Genomic DNA, 13336 nt, shown 5'->3' with positions numbered 1-13336 from the left:
AGAAAAGACACCAGAGCCAAGATGAAATGCATATCCCGAGGTGCTCTTCATATCATCCTCACTACTTGACCAATCACTATCATAATAGCCAATTAGCACAGCTTCCTTTCCTTTTTCATAGACTATGCCATAATCCAGTGTACCTTGAATGTACCTAACCACTCTCTTAGCAGTTCCCATGTGTTTTCTGGTAGAACTATGCATGAATCTAGCTAAGAGACTGGCTGCAAACATAATATCAATCCTTGTTGCCGTCAGATACAACAAGTTTCCCACTACCTGCCTGTATAAACTTTCATCTGCCAATTCACTACCGTCCTGTTTAGACAGTTTCTCATTTAATGCAAGAGGAGTAGCAATTGACTTGCAATCCTTGAAACCAAACCTATCCAAGAGTGTCTTTGCATATTTTTTCTGATGCAAGAAAATATAAGATTCAGTCTGTATCACTCCTAACCCCAGAAAATGATGTAACAGACCAAGATCTGTCATTTCATATTGCTTCATCATTTCAGTCTTGAAATCCAACAATAATTCTCTAGAACTTCCAGTATAGATGATGTCATCTACATAAAGTGAAACAATAAGAATTCCACTCTCTGCAGACTTCACATACAGAGTTGCCTCACTAAGACTTCTCTTGAAACCAGTCTTCTCAAAATAAAAGTTAATCTCTTCATACCAAGCTCTTGGAGCTTGCTTAAGACCATACAAAGCTTTCTTCAGTCTGTAAACTCCATCCTCCCTGTTCTTAACCACAAAACCAGGTGGTTGATCAACATAAACTTCTTCATGTAACACTCCATTCAGAAAAGCCGATTTAACATCCAACTGAAACAGTTTCCACCCTTTATGTGCAGCCAAAGCTACCAAAATCCGAATTGTGTCAAACCTTGCCACTGGTGCAAACGTCTCATTAAAGTCTATCCCAGGCTTTTGAGAGTAGCCCTTTGCCACCAGCCTTGCTTTATTCTTCTGAACAGAACCATCCAAGTTTAACTTGGTTTTATACACCCATTTAACCCCAATAACTGGTTTATCCGATGGTCTATCAACCAAATCCCAAGTGTCATTCTTCTCTATCAGGTGAATCTCATTTGCCATTGCTTTCTGCCAAGAATCATCTTTGATAGCTTCTTCAAATGACTCAGGCTCAATGATGCACACATTGCATCTTTCATAGACTTCAGCTATACTTTTAAACTTTCTAGGAGTATGATCAAACTCCTGAGGACCTGTGACAGCTTTAGTGTGTTCGGCTTCATTTTCTTCAGCCATTTCTGTTTGAACTCCATATGCCTCATCAGTCTCTTTTCCATTCTCAGCAACAACAACAGTGAGTGGAATTGAAATGCTGGATTCTTTTTGTGCATTCCAATCCCAACTACTTTCCTCATTAAAAATAACATCTCTAGAAATGATCACTTTGCCTGATTCAAGACTGTATAACCTGTAACCTTTTTCACAGCTGCCATAACCAAGGAACACACACCTTGTGCTAGTTTGATCAAGCTTCTGTCTCTGCTGCTCTGGAATCTGAGCATAACACAAGGAACCAAACACTCTTAGATGCTTGATCCCTGGTTTTCTTCCACTATAAGCTTCAAAGGGTGTATTCTTCTCTAAAGCTTTAGTAGGACATCTATTCAATACATATACAGCAGTGTTAACTGCTTCAGCCCAAAATTCCAGAGGCATTTTCTTCTCAAACATCATACATTTTGTCATTTCAACAATTGATCTATTCTTCCTTTCAGCTACACCATTCTGCTGCGGAGAATGAGCAACTGTCAGCTGCCTTTCCATTCCCATGTCATCACAAAACTTGCTGAATTTTGTAGAAGTATACTCACCCCCTCTATCACTTCTTAATTTTTTCAGTTTATAGCCACTTTGCAATTCAACCATAGCTTTAAACTTTTTAAACACACTAAATACTTCAGACTTGTATCTCAAAAAATAGATCCAACACATTCTAGTGCTATTATCTATGAATGTAAGGAAATACCTATTTCCTAACATTGTAGTAGTTTGCATTGGTCCACAAACATCCGTGTGTACCAATTCAAGTGGACTAGCAGCTCTGCTTGTTGCTTCTTTTGGAAAAGGTTCCCTGCAATTTTTTCCAAAAGTGTACCCTTCACACACATGACTTGTGGCTTTAATCTCTGGCAGTCCTAACACCATTCCTTCATTTTGCAGTAATTTTAAACTGTTGAAGTTTAAATGCCCCAACCTCCTATGCCAAATCAAAGCTGATTGACATACACTTGCTCTTAGTGCTACTTGTAACTCAGTATGAAGATTCAAGGGCCCTTTCATCTGTACTCTAGCCACCAGATTAGACAGCGAGCCATTATCATAGATATCTGCTTTGCTATCTCCAAAGATCAGAAAATATCCATGCTCCATCATCTGTCCAACACTGAGCAAGTTCTCCTTAAGACCAGATACAAGCATCACTTCCTTTATATATCTTTTTCCCATCTTTGTGTCAACTACCAAACTTCCTTTTCCCAAGACATCAACCAACTGTCCTGTTCCCATTGCAACCTTTGCCGTTATGCTTTTATCAATGTCAACCAAAACATCCTCCCTGCCAGTCATGTGGTTACTACAACCACTGTCTAAGTACCACAAATCTTCCATAGGCCTTTTATCAGATGCATTGTTAACAAAAAAACATAGTTGGTGTAGTAGGAGCTTGAGTTGCATAGTTCAGCTGTTGTGTGTTTCTTGCTGTAGCAGTCTTTTGCAATATGTCCCAACTTGTCACAGTTGTAACACTTTGGTTTTCCTTTAAATCTACATTCTCCATAATGCAATTTTCCACAATGCTTACATGGATTCTTAGCACCATCAGTGGATTTATTTTCCCACTTCTTGTCTCTTGGCTTTCAACTCTCTTGATCTTTACCACTTTGTTTTCCTGTAGATTTATCAGTTTTAGAATTCACACTGAGACTAGCAAATGCTTTCTCAGTTTTAGGCTTAGTGTGTCTCTCCAATCCCTGTGCAAAACCTTTCAATGAGGCAACAACCTCTTGGACTTCAATTGTATTTATATCCCTCGAGTGCTCAATCACAGAACATATAGGATCATACATAGCAGGCAAGCTAATCAACAATTTCTGCACTACTCTTCCCTTAGATAAATCTTCTCCATAACTTCTCATTTGGTTTATAAGATCAAATAGTTTTGCAAGGTAAGCAGACAAAGATTCAACATCTCTCATCCTAGTATATTCAAAATCTCTTCGTAGACTTTGTAATTTTACACCTCTAACCTGTTTGTCTCCATGAAATTCTCGCATCAAGAGATTCCAGGCTCCCTTCGAGGTTTCTTCATGAGCACTGTATACTCGTTTATATAATGAAAACCAAGAATACTGCGAATAACTTGAGCATTCTCATATAATAACCAAATACCATCTATGGAACAACACCAGATGCAAACATGCAAGGTAACTTTTTCCTTATATAAGTACATAGATCGAAAGACACAAACCACACCGACTAGTTTTGGGGATGAACGGTCCAACACGAGGACAACTGCTGTCTTGACCACACATTATAATTCTCAATACACATATAGCTAGGGATGAGATGTCGAACATTGCCAATATTAATAGGGCTTTTATTTGGAAAAGTATGGCAACATCGATGGTTATTTGGAAAAGTAGGAACATCGATACATAGGATCAATTTATGACAATAGCTAGGAAGGGTAGGTAGGAACATGTTTCTTGGTCTTGAAAGGTAGGTAGCTAGAAAGGGAAATTGTAGACACCCGAAAACAAATATAAAAACGGTAATGCTTTTTATATTGACAAATTGTGAATTAAAACCAAAGACATAAAATGTTCATGGCATGTGCTTGACTCATCAATGTGACAGTAATTATATATTTTATTGGTAGAGTTTTGTCTTCTATATCAATGAGTGAAGAAATAATTAATGATATGGAATACATCTTAGGTGCCCGGCCTCATATTATACGATGATTTTTTTTTATAAAAAGGCAATAGAATTTTATTATATGATGATGATGAAGGTGATGATAAAATATTTTTGTGTGGACAAACATAAAGTATTTAAATTGTGTTTTGATTATTTTCGTCATTTGCCACTTCCAGAAGTTGAATATATATATGAACAAAGACAAGGGGGAAAAAGACATAATATTCAAACAAAATTGAGAGAAAATATATAATAATAAATAAATAAAAAGTAAGAGGGGAGATGGTGTGGACACAGAATCGTAGTTTTTGTTGTACCAAAATCCATTTAAAAACTTTATATAAAAAAATGTAACGAAAGACAACAGACTCTCAGGGTCAGGCCTACAAATTCATCAATGCATGATGATGTCCTACAAGTTGTGACGCACAGAGAGAGGTTCCCATATGAGCACCTCCACCACCATGAGCTCCACAACTGAGCCTAAGAAGCTTCACATAGCATTGTTTCCATGGCTTGCCTTTGGTCACATAATTCCCTTTTTTGAGGTTGCCAAGCACGTAGCTCGAAGAGGTCACAAAGTTTCCTACATATCCACCCCACGAAACATCCAACGCCTCCCCAAAATCCCTCAACACTTAACCCCTTTGATCAATTTAGTGCAGATCCCGCTGCCACATGTCGAAAATCTGCCGGAGAATGCAGAGGCCACTATGGACGTGCCATACCACATAATCCCATACCTCAAAATAGCTCATGATGGACTCGAACAAGTATTTCCAATTTCCTACAAACTCACAAGCCGGATTGGATTATTCACGACTTTGCTCCTCACTGGCTACCACCTATAGCTTCTAGCCTAGGCATTTCACGAGCACATTTCAGTATTTTCAACGCATCCACTCTATGTTTCATTGGACCAACATCACCGGAACTAGATCGCTATGGTGTTAGAACACTACCAGAGCACTTCACTGTCCCTCCCGAATGGAAAATTTGGTTTTTAGGTCTTTTGAGGCCAAGAAACTGTTTGAGTACGAAACAAAACGCTTCTGGTGTTTCGGATTTGTTTCGTGTGCAGTCGACTCCAAGGTTGTCAAGTCTATTTGATTCGAAGTTGTAGAGAGATTGAGGGTGAGTGGCTCGATTTGCTACAAGAGCTTCAACAAAAACCTGTGGTTCCAGTAGGCTTATTGCCACCTTTGGTTCAAACTAGAAAAGACAAAGAAGATTGGTCTAGAATTTATCAGTGGTTGGACAAACAAGAGAATGGAACTGTAGTTTACATTGCCCTTGGAAGTGAGCTTAACTTAAGCCAAGAAGACTTCACCGAGTTGGCTCTTGGATTGGAGCTATCTGGGTTGCCCTTCTTTTGGGTCCTGAGGATACCAAGTTGGTCAGAGACAGTGAGTGAAGCTACCAGATGGGTTCGAGGAGAACCAAGGGTCGTGGACTAGTTTGGACAACTTGGGCACCTCAAACCAAGAGCTCACGACTCAATTGGGGGGTTTTTGACTCATTGCGGTTGGAGTTCACTCATAGAGGCACTCCAATATGGACGTCCTCTTATCATGTTGCCCTTCTTGTATGACCCTAATTGCTAGGTTTTGGGACAAGAAGATTGGAATTGAAGTTCCAAGAAATGAAGAAGATGGATCATTTACCAGGAAATGGTTGGCCGAGTCTCTGAATTTGGTTGTGGTGGATCTTACAGAGATGGAGCCAAAGAACATAGTGAGGTATTCAAAGATAAGATCTCCATGATAGATACATGGACAAATGTGTGGAGTACTTGGAAAACCATGTGCACATGCATGAGGTTTGATTTGAATGCCAGTTTAGAAGCTTTTCCCAATTCAGAAAGTTATTATAAAGTTAATGTTTGTTGTCGATCTTTGACCCACGGAAGTGCATTCATGAATCGCTGTATCAACTTGAATAAAGAGAATTTTCTTTATAACTATTATTATGTATGCAATTACTTAAGAAAAGTTTGCCTACGATCATGCATTATGTATTATGTTGTTAAGAGCATCCGCAATGGTTGTTCATTAGTTCAATGCAATATAAAAAATACATCTTTTTTTTTCTTTCAAATATATTAAAAATTGCTCTCTTTTTAAAGATCTCTTTGAGAAAAGTGCAATGGTACAATTTTTAGTTTTATTAAATTTATCCCTTTTATTTTATTTGAGTATGTAAAAAAATGTGTAAGCAGATATAACTGTTGATATAAAGTTATTGAACTGTACCATTGCAAGTAAAATTACAGTTCAATTCAATGGATTCCAAAAAAGTTCAATTTATTTAACTATTGCATTGAACTATTGAACAACCATTACAGATGCTCTAAATGTTTTTTTTTCCCCTTAAAAATCAACTAAGTTCAATTTTTAATAATATACTGATAAATAAAGGGTGTTGTTAAACGAATCCTTAAATTTTAATTGAGTAAACCCTATGATCTAAGTACACCTTAATATTTAAATCATAATGTTATCTAGGGCTTTTATTCTTGTTCTGAGTAGAGTCCCTAGCCCTACTTGTATATATACATCCAGCAAGGTACAATTATTGGGCTCAAATAATTGCTCCTCTAAAGTTTTTTTTTTTTTTTTTTTTTTTGGTGGCCAACATATTTTTAGCAAGCTTTTTTCTTGAAAATTAATTTATCACCTCTGAATTAATATTTGTCGGCCAAAAAGGACACCATCCTCCAGCTAATAAAACACGCAAAGAAAAACGAGTTAAATTATGAGCGACACAGCGGACAAAATTGATAGCTATGGTCCCGTAGCAAAATGGGGGATTAATTTGTGTTGAAAATTCGCATGGCTCGGGTTTCATTTCACAATCAAATGATTCTCATGGCACACAAGGAGTTAACCCCATGGAACAAAAACCACTTTCAAAGTGTTTAAAACTAACTTCACCTAGTGCCTTGGAACCGAATGTAAATTGGTTGAATTGTATTGAATCTTAAACCCAATTCCCAATAGAAAATGCATTTCACACACCACCAACTTTGACAAACTATTGGCATATAAAAGATCCACCCCTCCTTGTCAGGTAATTCATCCCTGTTAATAATGCTTTTGGTAGGAACACATAAGAATTTTTACTATAAACCCAGGTGCTTCCGGGGTATTCATCTAGCAGGTCTTATCCAACTATTTGTCGTCGATGAAGGTAGAAGAAGCCATGTCGATGTGTGTTTGGTTGCCAGGATTGGTTACGTGCTCGAATATGGGGATGAAGAAGATAAAGTTGTGTTAAATATATCTTTTTTGGTCATTTTATATTAGGATAAATTAGTAATTCGATAAATAGTTTGGTAGTATGGTGCACTCAATTAATTTTAGAGTTCGTTTAACATACTCTAAATAAAGGTGAATATTCCATAGCAACAAAACAGAAGATGTTCTTCCTTCTTTAATTTGCAGAGGAGACAACCCAAACCCTAAATCATAAGATTACTAAATAAACCATCAATTATTACAAAAATAACTCATTTTTCAAATAAAAAGTTCAAAACAAAAAGAATTGGTTCCCATTAATAAATTACACAGTCCCACGCTCAATATAGCAAAAGGAAGAAAGGAAACAACCACTCAATAAGATAAGACTGAATAATGCAAGCATTCAGCGATGTGTCATGTGTCATACAATGCGCATCTTTATTGTCCATTCATGTAACAAATAACAACAAAAATGTCAAAACAAGACAAGAGAGCCAACAGGGTCTAACCCAATGGAAAAGGACTTGATTCGCAGACTAGTGGTTTTAGGTCCGAATCTGCATGGCACATTGGTAGTGTATGTTTGAGAAACTCCCCTCTCCCTTGTAATTTTTAGACTATCGCTTTTATTCAAAAATTAAAAAAATAATAATAATAAACAAGACAGAAAGAAGGGAAAAAGGGGGGAAAGAGTTTTATTATAGGGTTAATCGTTTTATTAGTTCCCCAACTTTGACCGAATTTGCATTTGAGTACTTCAATTTCAAAATGGTACCCACGGTCCTTCAACTTTAGTTTCGTTTAGATCACTAGTCCCACCGTTACTTCTGTTAATTTTTTCGTTACATTTAGGGGTAGATGGGTCTTTTCAGGTTGGTTTTGAGGGACAAAAAAAGACTTTTACTCTTTTAGATATCTGATACGAGTATAATTGACCAGAGGTACGAACCAAAGAAGAGCGAAAAAGTTGAAGAGTAAAAAGACGAAGCTTTCAGACAAAAGGGTTTCTGCTAAAGCTTTCAGACAAAAGCCAAAAGGCTGAAGAATTGGCCGACAAGTTTGAGTTGATTTTGTCTGGGTCATTGTGTATAAGGTCGTCTAGGTCGATACGTGTTGGTTATCTCATTGTGGGGTCGATAGGTGTTGTCAACAACTTTGATGGAGTTTGAATTCAAGACGTCTGGAGACACCCCCCCCCCCCAATATACGGTATGCGATGCTAATGGCAATACAAGAAATGCTTTTTTATATGTTAATTGCTTTTTGTTGTTTTGGAATTCTGTTTGTATCTGCTCGAATTGTGCAGCAATTAGGGCTGGGCACGGTAAATTAGAACTTGAACTGAAAATAAAGACCAATTCGGTCTGATCCGGTTTTGACAAAAATCCACAGGTAAAACCGAACCAATCCAGACTTGTAGGATCCAGTTCGGTTCCCGATTCTCACGTTTTGGGCTTGCTGTAATGCCTATTTTAGTTTTTTGGGTATTTAAGCTTCAAGCCCATCTTATTTTAAAAAAATTTGGGCTTAAACATCAGAATTGGCCCAATTCACATATTGAAACAACCACTATTCTTTGACAAAAATAATAAAACAATCCAATATTGAATTTAAAATTACAACCCAACAACAAAATACACACACTAAAACAAATTAAATTACAAACAAATTTAAAATTATAACTGCATTCTTTTGTTCTTTTGTTGCTTCTTCTACAGGGCTTCAATTGAAAGAACAATTCAATTTTCTTTAACATCTTCATTTTTAACTCTGCTTTCGTCTTCCTTTTTATCCATGCGGCTTCAGTACTTGTTCCAAAGAGCAACAGATTGTCAACTGTTGTAATTTCATTTTCTTTTCCTAAATTACTCAAATTGTCCTCAAACTTGTACCCGATTTACATTTTGGTCCCTCAATTAAATTATTAGTCCAAATGGTCCATTAACTATATATTAATCGCTCCATTGGTCCTACCATTTAATTTTCTGTTAGATTTAACCAAACTTTATGGTAAATATGACTTTTCATAATTAACAAATAAAATAGGGTTAAAATAAATACAAAATTTAAAAAATTAAAGAAAAGGAGAAACTAAGAACAGACCCAGAACTCACCCCCCCTCTCATCCTCTTTCCTTCTGCGATTTCTCCTCCCATTCTCCCAAGAATCTCAGCATCTTCAGCAAGAAATAGAGTCATGTGACTGGTGAGATTAAATAGTGTTGTAAGCTAGCGCCCAGGTGGCATATTAGGTTGACCACCGCCTTTTTTGCCCAGCTTGGAAATAGCCAACACAACCTTCTCGAAGGCCTCAGTGTTCAAAGTATCCCCATCACCCACTGCCCCAAAATCAGTCAAATTAAAAGCCACATGTCTCAGTTTTGGCATGGGTCTCACTGGAACTCGCTTAAATATTGAAAACCCATCTACAATATTCCTCAGCCACACAAAAACTGATGCAAATGCCCCGATCCAAAGCACAGTGAAGACCGTTTCGTGCGAGGATAAGAAGGTCAAGAACCAGTGCTTCAAGTCCAGTCTTTGGTGGTGGAACCGCCCGAGTGGTAAGGTCTCCACCATGGTCAATTAGACTGTCCAACAACGTAAAGCAATGATCTTTTTCACAGATGAACTATTGGGTTGGGCCGATTTTTTGTTTTTGTTTTTTTTTTTTTGGTCAAGGGAAACTCTATTCATATATAATGGGAAACATTACAAAATGAGAAAAATTCAATCCAAATGCAGCCCAAAACCAACAAATACAGCAGGCCCAAAGATACAAAACCAAAAAAGCAACAAAGCCCAGAAAACTTAAACAAAAAACCCTAGATTTAGAACACAAGAGCAGCCGCCACCCAAAGCAAGCCAACACCAAACCCTTGATGCAGAAAATCGAATGGAGCTGTAGATGGGTGGTTGGGGAAGTTGGGGTGTTTGATTTTTGATAGCATGGAAATTGTGGTGAGACGTTAATGTTGTTGGCAATTAGAGTCAGGTGGGTTTGTTTGGACAATTTAATCATTTATGGGACAATTTATGGGACAGTAATTTGATCATTTATGGGACAATGTTTGCAAATACAAACTGCCCAGCCATCTTGGTGGAGAGGAGTTGATGCCCTACGCTACCCAGCTGTCAGATTGGGAAGACAAAGAAGAAGAAGAAATTTGACAAAGAAGAAGAAGAAGAAACCCAGTTGTCAGATTGGAAGGAGGAAGAAGAAAAGAGAGAGAGAGAGAGAGAGAGAGAGTTAATGGACGAAATGGCCAATTTGCCCTCACATTTAATGGAAATATTGACAGAATGTAACATTAGGACAAATGGAGCAAATAATATAGAGTTAATGAACAATTGCACTAATAATTTAATTGAGGGACCAAAATGTAAATCAGGTATAAGTTTGAGGATCATTCGAGTAATTTACCCTAATAATGAATGAATGAACTCCAACCTAAAGTTTACAACAACGTCCAAAGAATTAGATGCCACTGAGGAATGATATCTGGCATAAAGAACACTTCTGTCAAAACAAAATAGAAAAAATCAAACGAAAAAAAAATTCAAATCTGAGTAACAACATCAGCACAAAATCACAGAAAATATCAATACCTATATGAGAAGAAAAAGTAAAATAAAAGCATCAAAAGAAACACAAATCGTTGAGAAAAAAAATACGAATCTATACAAAGGATTAGAGAGAGAAAGAGACGCTGACCTGCTTTGGATTGAGAGAAGAGAGAGGCAGACACAGTGGCGTTGGGCTGAGAGACTGCAAAGAGCGATGGTGATGAGCGGAAAGAAGAAGAAAGAAGGAAAAAAAAAAGGAAGAAAGAGTCGGTAGCACAAAGGAGATAAAAGAAGAAGAAGGAAAAAAAAAAAAGTCGGCAACCAGAGGAGAGAAGAAGAAGAATTTTGGAAAGAGAGATGATGGAGGGGATGGGTAGGGTATATGAGAAATGGTTGAGGGAGTGGTACAAATGAATATAAAGAGTTGGGCTTGGTTAAGAAATAGAGTTGGGCCTGCAGAGATGGTTAAGAAATGGAGTTGGGCCTATTTATTTATTTGACTTTTGGACTTGGGCTTGGTATGGAAAGGTCTAACAATATAATTATATATTAAAATTATATATTTTTTACTTTGACCAGTCTGATTCGATCCAGTCTGGTTTTTGAAGGCATAGAACGGGAACCAGAATTGATCCAAACCAGTCCAGTTCAGTTTTTGACTGGTTGTTGACTTTTTGGTCAACTCAACAACATTGAACGCATACCTTGTGTTTTGGTCAGACATTGAATGCATACTTGGTCCTACTATCCATTGTTGAATTTAAGGGTTTGTGGTCCTACTGATATGATTTGTGTCAATTAATTGCACAGTTGCACACATTTGATAGGGTTTAGTGTGATTTGTCCTTATTTAGGTGAGCAAAGATTTTAAAAATTGGTGTTGAATATATTAAACTGAGATTACTGTTTCATTTGCAAATAAGGGTGAGTTCTGCACTTTGGAAATTCACAATAGGGGTGTTGTACAAGATGGGGTGTATAAGGGGGGGACATTGTGCTATTTGGACAACTGTGTGGATGATTATCTATCACTCTTGGATTTAAGGAAAATAAGTATAGCGTTAGGATATGAAGTGGACCTAACTAAGAAGAAGATTGGTTTGCAAATATATTGTAAGATGTATGACAGTAATGCTTGAACTAATATAAAGCTCATTAACAATGACAGTGTTATATGTGACATGGTTGGCTGCATAACAAGTAACAGAGTGTTAGTGTTATAAACTAACAAAAAAAACAAGTGAAAAGACATGGACTCAAACATCTGTAGAATGGCCTAGTTTGCAGAGTGAAGAATACAACTATGGGAGGTTTAATGAAGACCAAATGAAGGAGGTTAATGAGGCTTTAGATATTGTTGAGCATGTTGTTTCGCTTAGAGATTGTGAAGCTGTAGTTGATGCAGAAGAAGAAGAGTTAGAGTTTGTGGATAGTGATTATGAGTTTAGTGAAGATGATGAGGCAAACAAAGATTGTAATGTAGACATCAATATGCCTTGTGATGAAGAATTGAATGTTGAGACTGAAACACAAGGGCCAGGAGAGATTTCTGATGACGGGGCAGATTCAGATACTTTATATTCTGATGGGAACACTGACAGGACCCACCCCGAATTTCACAGAACCCAAGACGAATCCTGCGGAGACCTCGGCATCACACCCATGCCGGATTCACTCCTTAAAACTATGTCCTCTTTTACCAAGAAGGATTAAGGGCACGAGACTTTCTGCCCAAATTTCAGAGTCTCTCCTGTAAATTGAATATTCCCCAAAATTTCCACCTGCATGAAACACATTTTAATATCCCAGCGGGCAGCATGCACAATATAATTTCACACAATTCCAAAATAATCGGCCTCTGGCCTTCACATAACATAAATTAACTTCCCAAAAATCCAACCCGCGAGGTTTTAACCTCCTATCACTATCACAAATAGTTTGGGGCCTAGGCCTAAACCGTGCAACAATCCGACAAGGATTTCAAACCTAACTAAATCTAATCCGCTCACTTAGTCCACTGAACAAGCCTCAATTCAACCAAGTTTCAGGACCAACAACGATGTCCGAACCAATCTCAATAAAACCACCTAAGTGGAGTCTAATCTGTGGCTGCACCTAATAACTTCAGGCTGCCTACGTACCCTACTAAGGGATCAAGCCACACGTAGTTTCATATCAATCCTGGCTCCTAATATCAAATAAACCATTACAGCCATACAAATTCATACATTCTACGATTTATCCATCATAACTCACCAAACACAATCACATAGCTCCCCTCATACGTCGGGATGCACCCGCCACGATGGGGTCTGCAACACGCCGGCTACTCCTACGACACGTGCGACCTCAACACAATATCACATGTCTCCCCATACGTCAGGACGCACCCGGCCACGTGGGGTCTCAACACGCCGGCTACTCCTCGACACGTGCGACCTCAACACAATATCACATGTCTCCCCATACGTCGGGCGCACCGACCACATATGGGGTCATCAACACGTTGGCTACTTCTACGACACGTGCGACCTCACAACACAATCACAATCACAATCACTCCACATCGAC

General features: G+C 37.9%; 1 long non-coding RNA gene and 1 pseudogene across 2 annotated transcripts; one reads left to right on the top strand and one right to left on the bottom strand.

Annotated features, from left to right (window-relative positions):
* Positions 1–4396: 4396 nt before the first annotated feature.
* LOC148920982 (putative UDP-rhamnose:rhamnosyltransferase 1 pseudogene) lies at positions 4397–6057 on the top strand (annotated as a pseudogene).
* A 2697-nt stretch (positions 6058–8754) lies between these two features.
* Positions 8755–13049, bottom strand: LOC103335086 (uncharacterized). 2 transcript variants are annotated; one of them, XR_016123231.1, is made up of 2 exons: positions 10914–13049; positions 8755–10718 (listed from the first exon to the last, which is right to left on the bottom strand). It is a non-coding gene; the product is annotated as an uncharacterized LOC103335086 (long non-coding RNA). The 2 variants fall into 2 exon arrangements; XR_016123232.1 differs by having other exon boundaries at positions 9204–10700.
* Between the last annotated feature and the right edge of the window lie 287 nt (positions 13050–13336).

This window comes from Prunus mume, linkage group LG1 (assembly GCF_029339155.1).
Source record: "Prunus mume cultivar Tortuosa linkage group LG1, ASM2933915v1, whole genome shotgun sequence".
Taxonomy (NCBI): domain Eukaryota; kingdom Viridiplantae; phylum Streptophyta; class Magnoliopsida; order Rosales; family Rosaceae; genus Prunus; species Prunus mume.
Note: the sequence above shows the minus strand (reverse complement) of the source record. Positions and strands in the feature narration are given on the sequence as shown.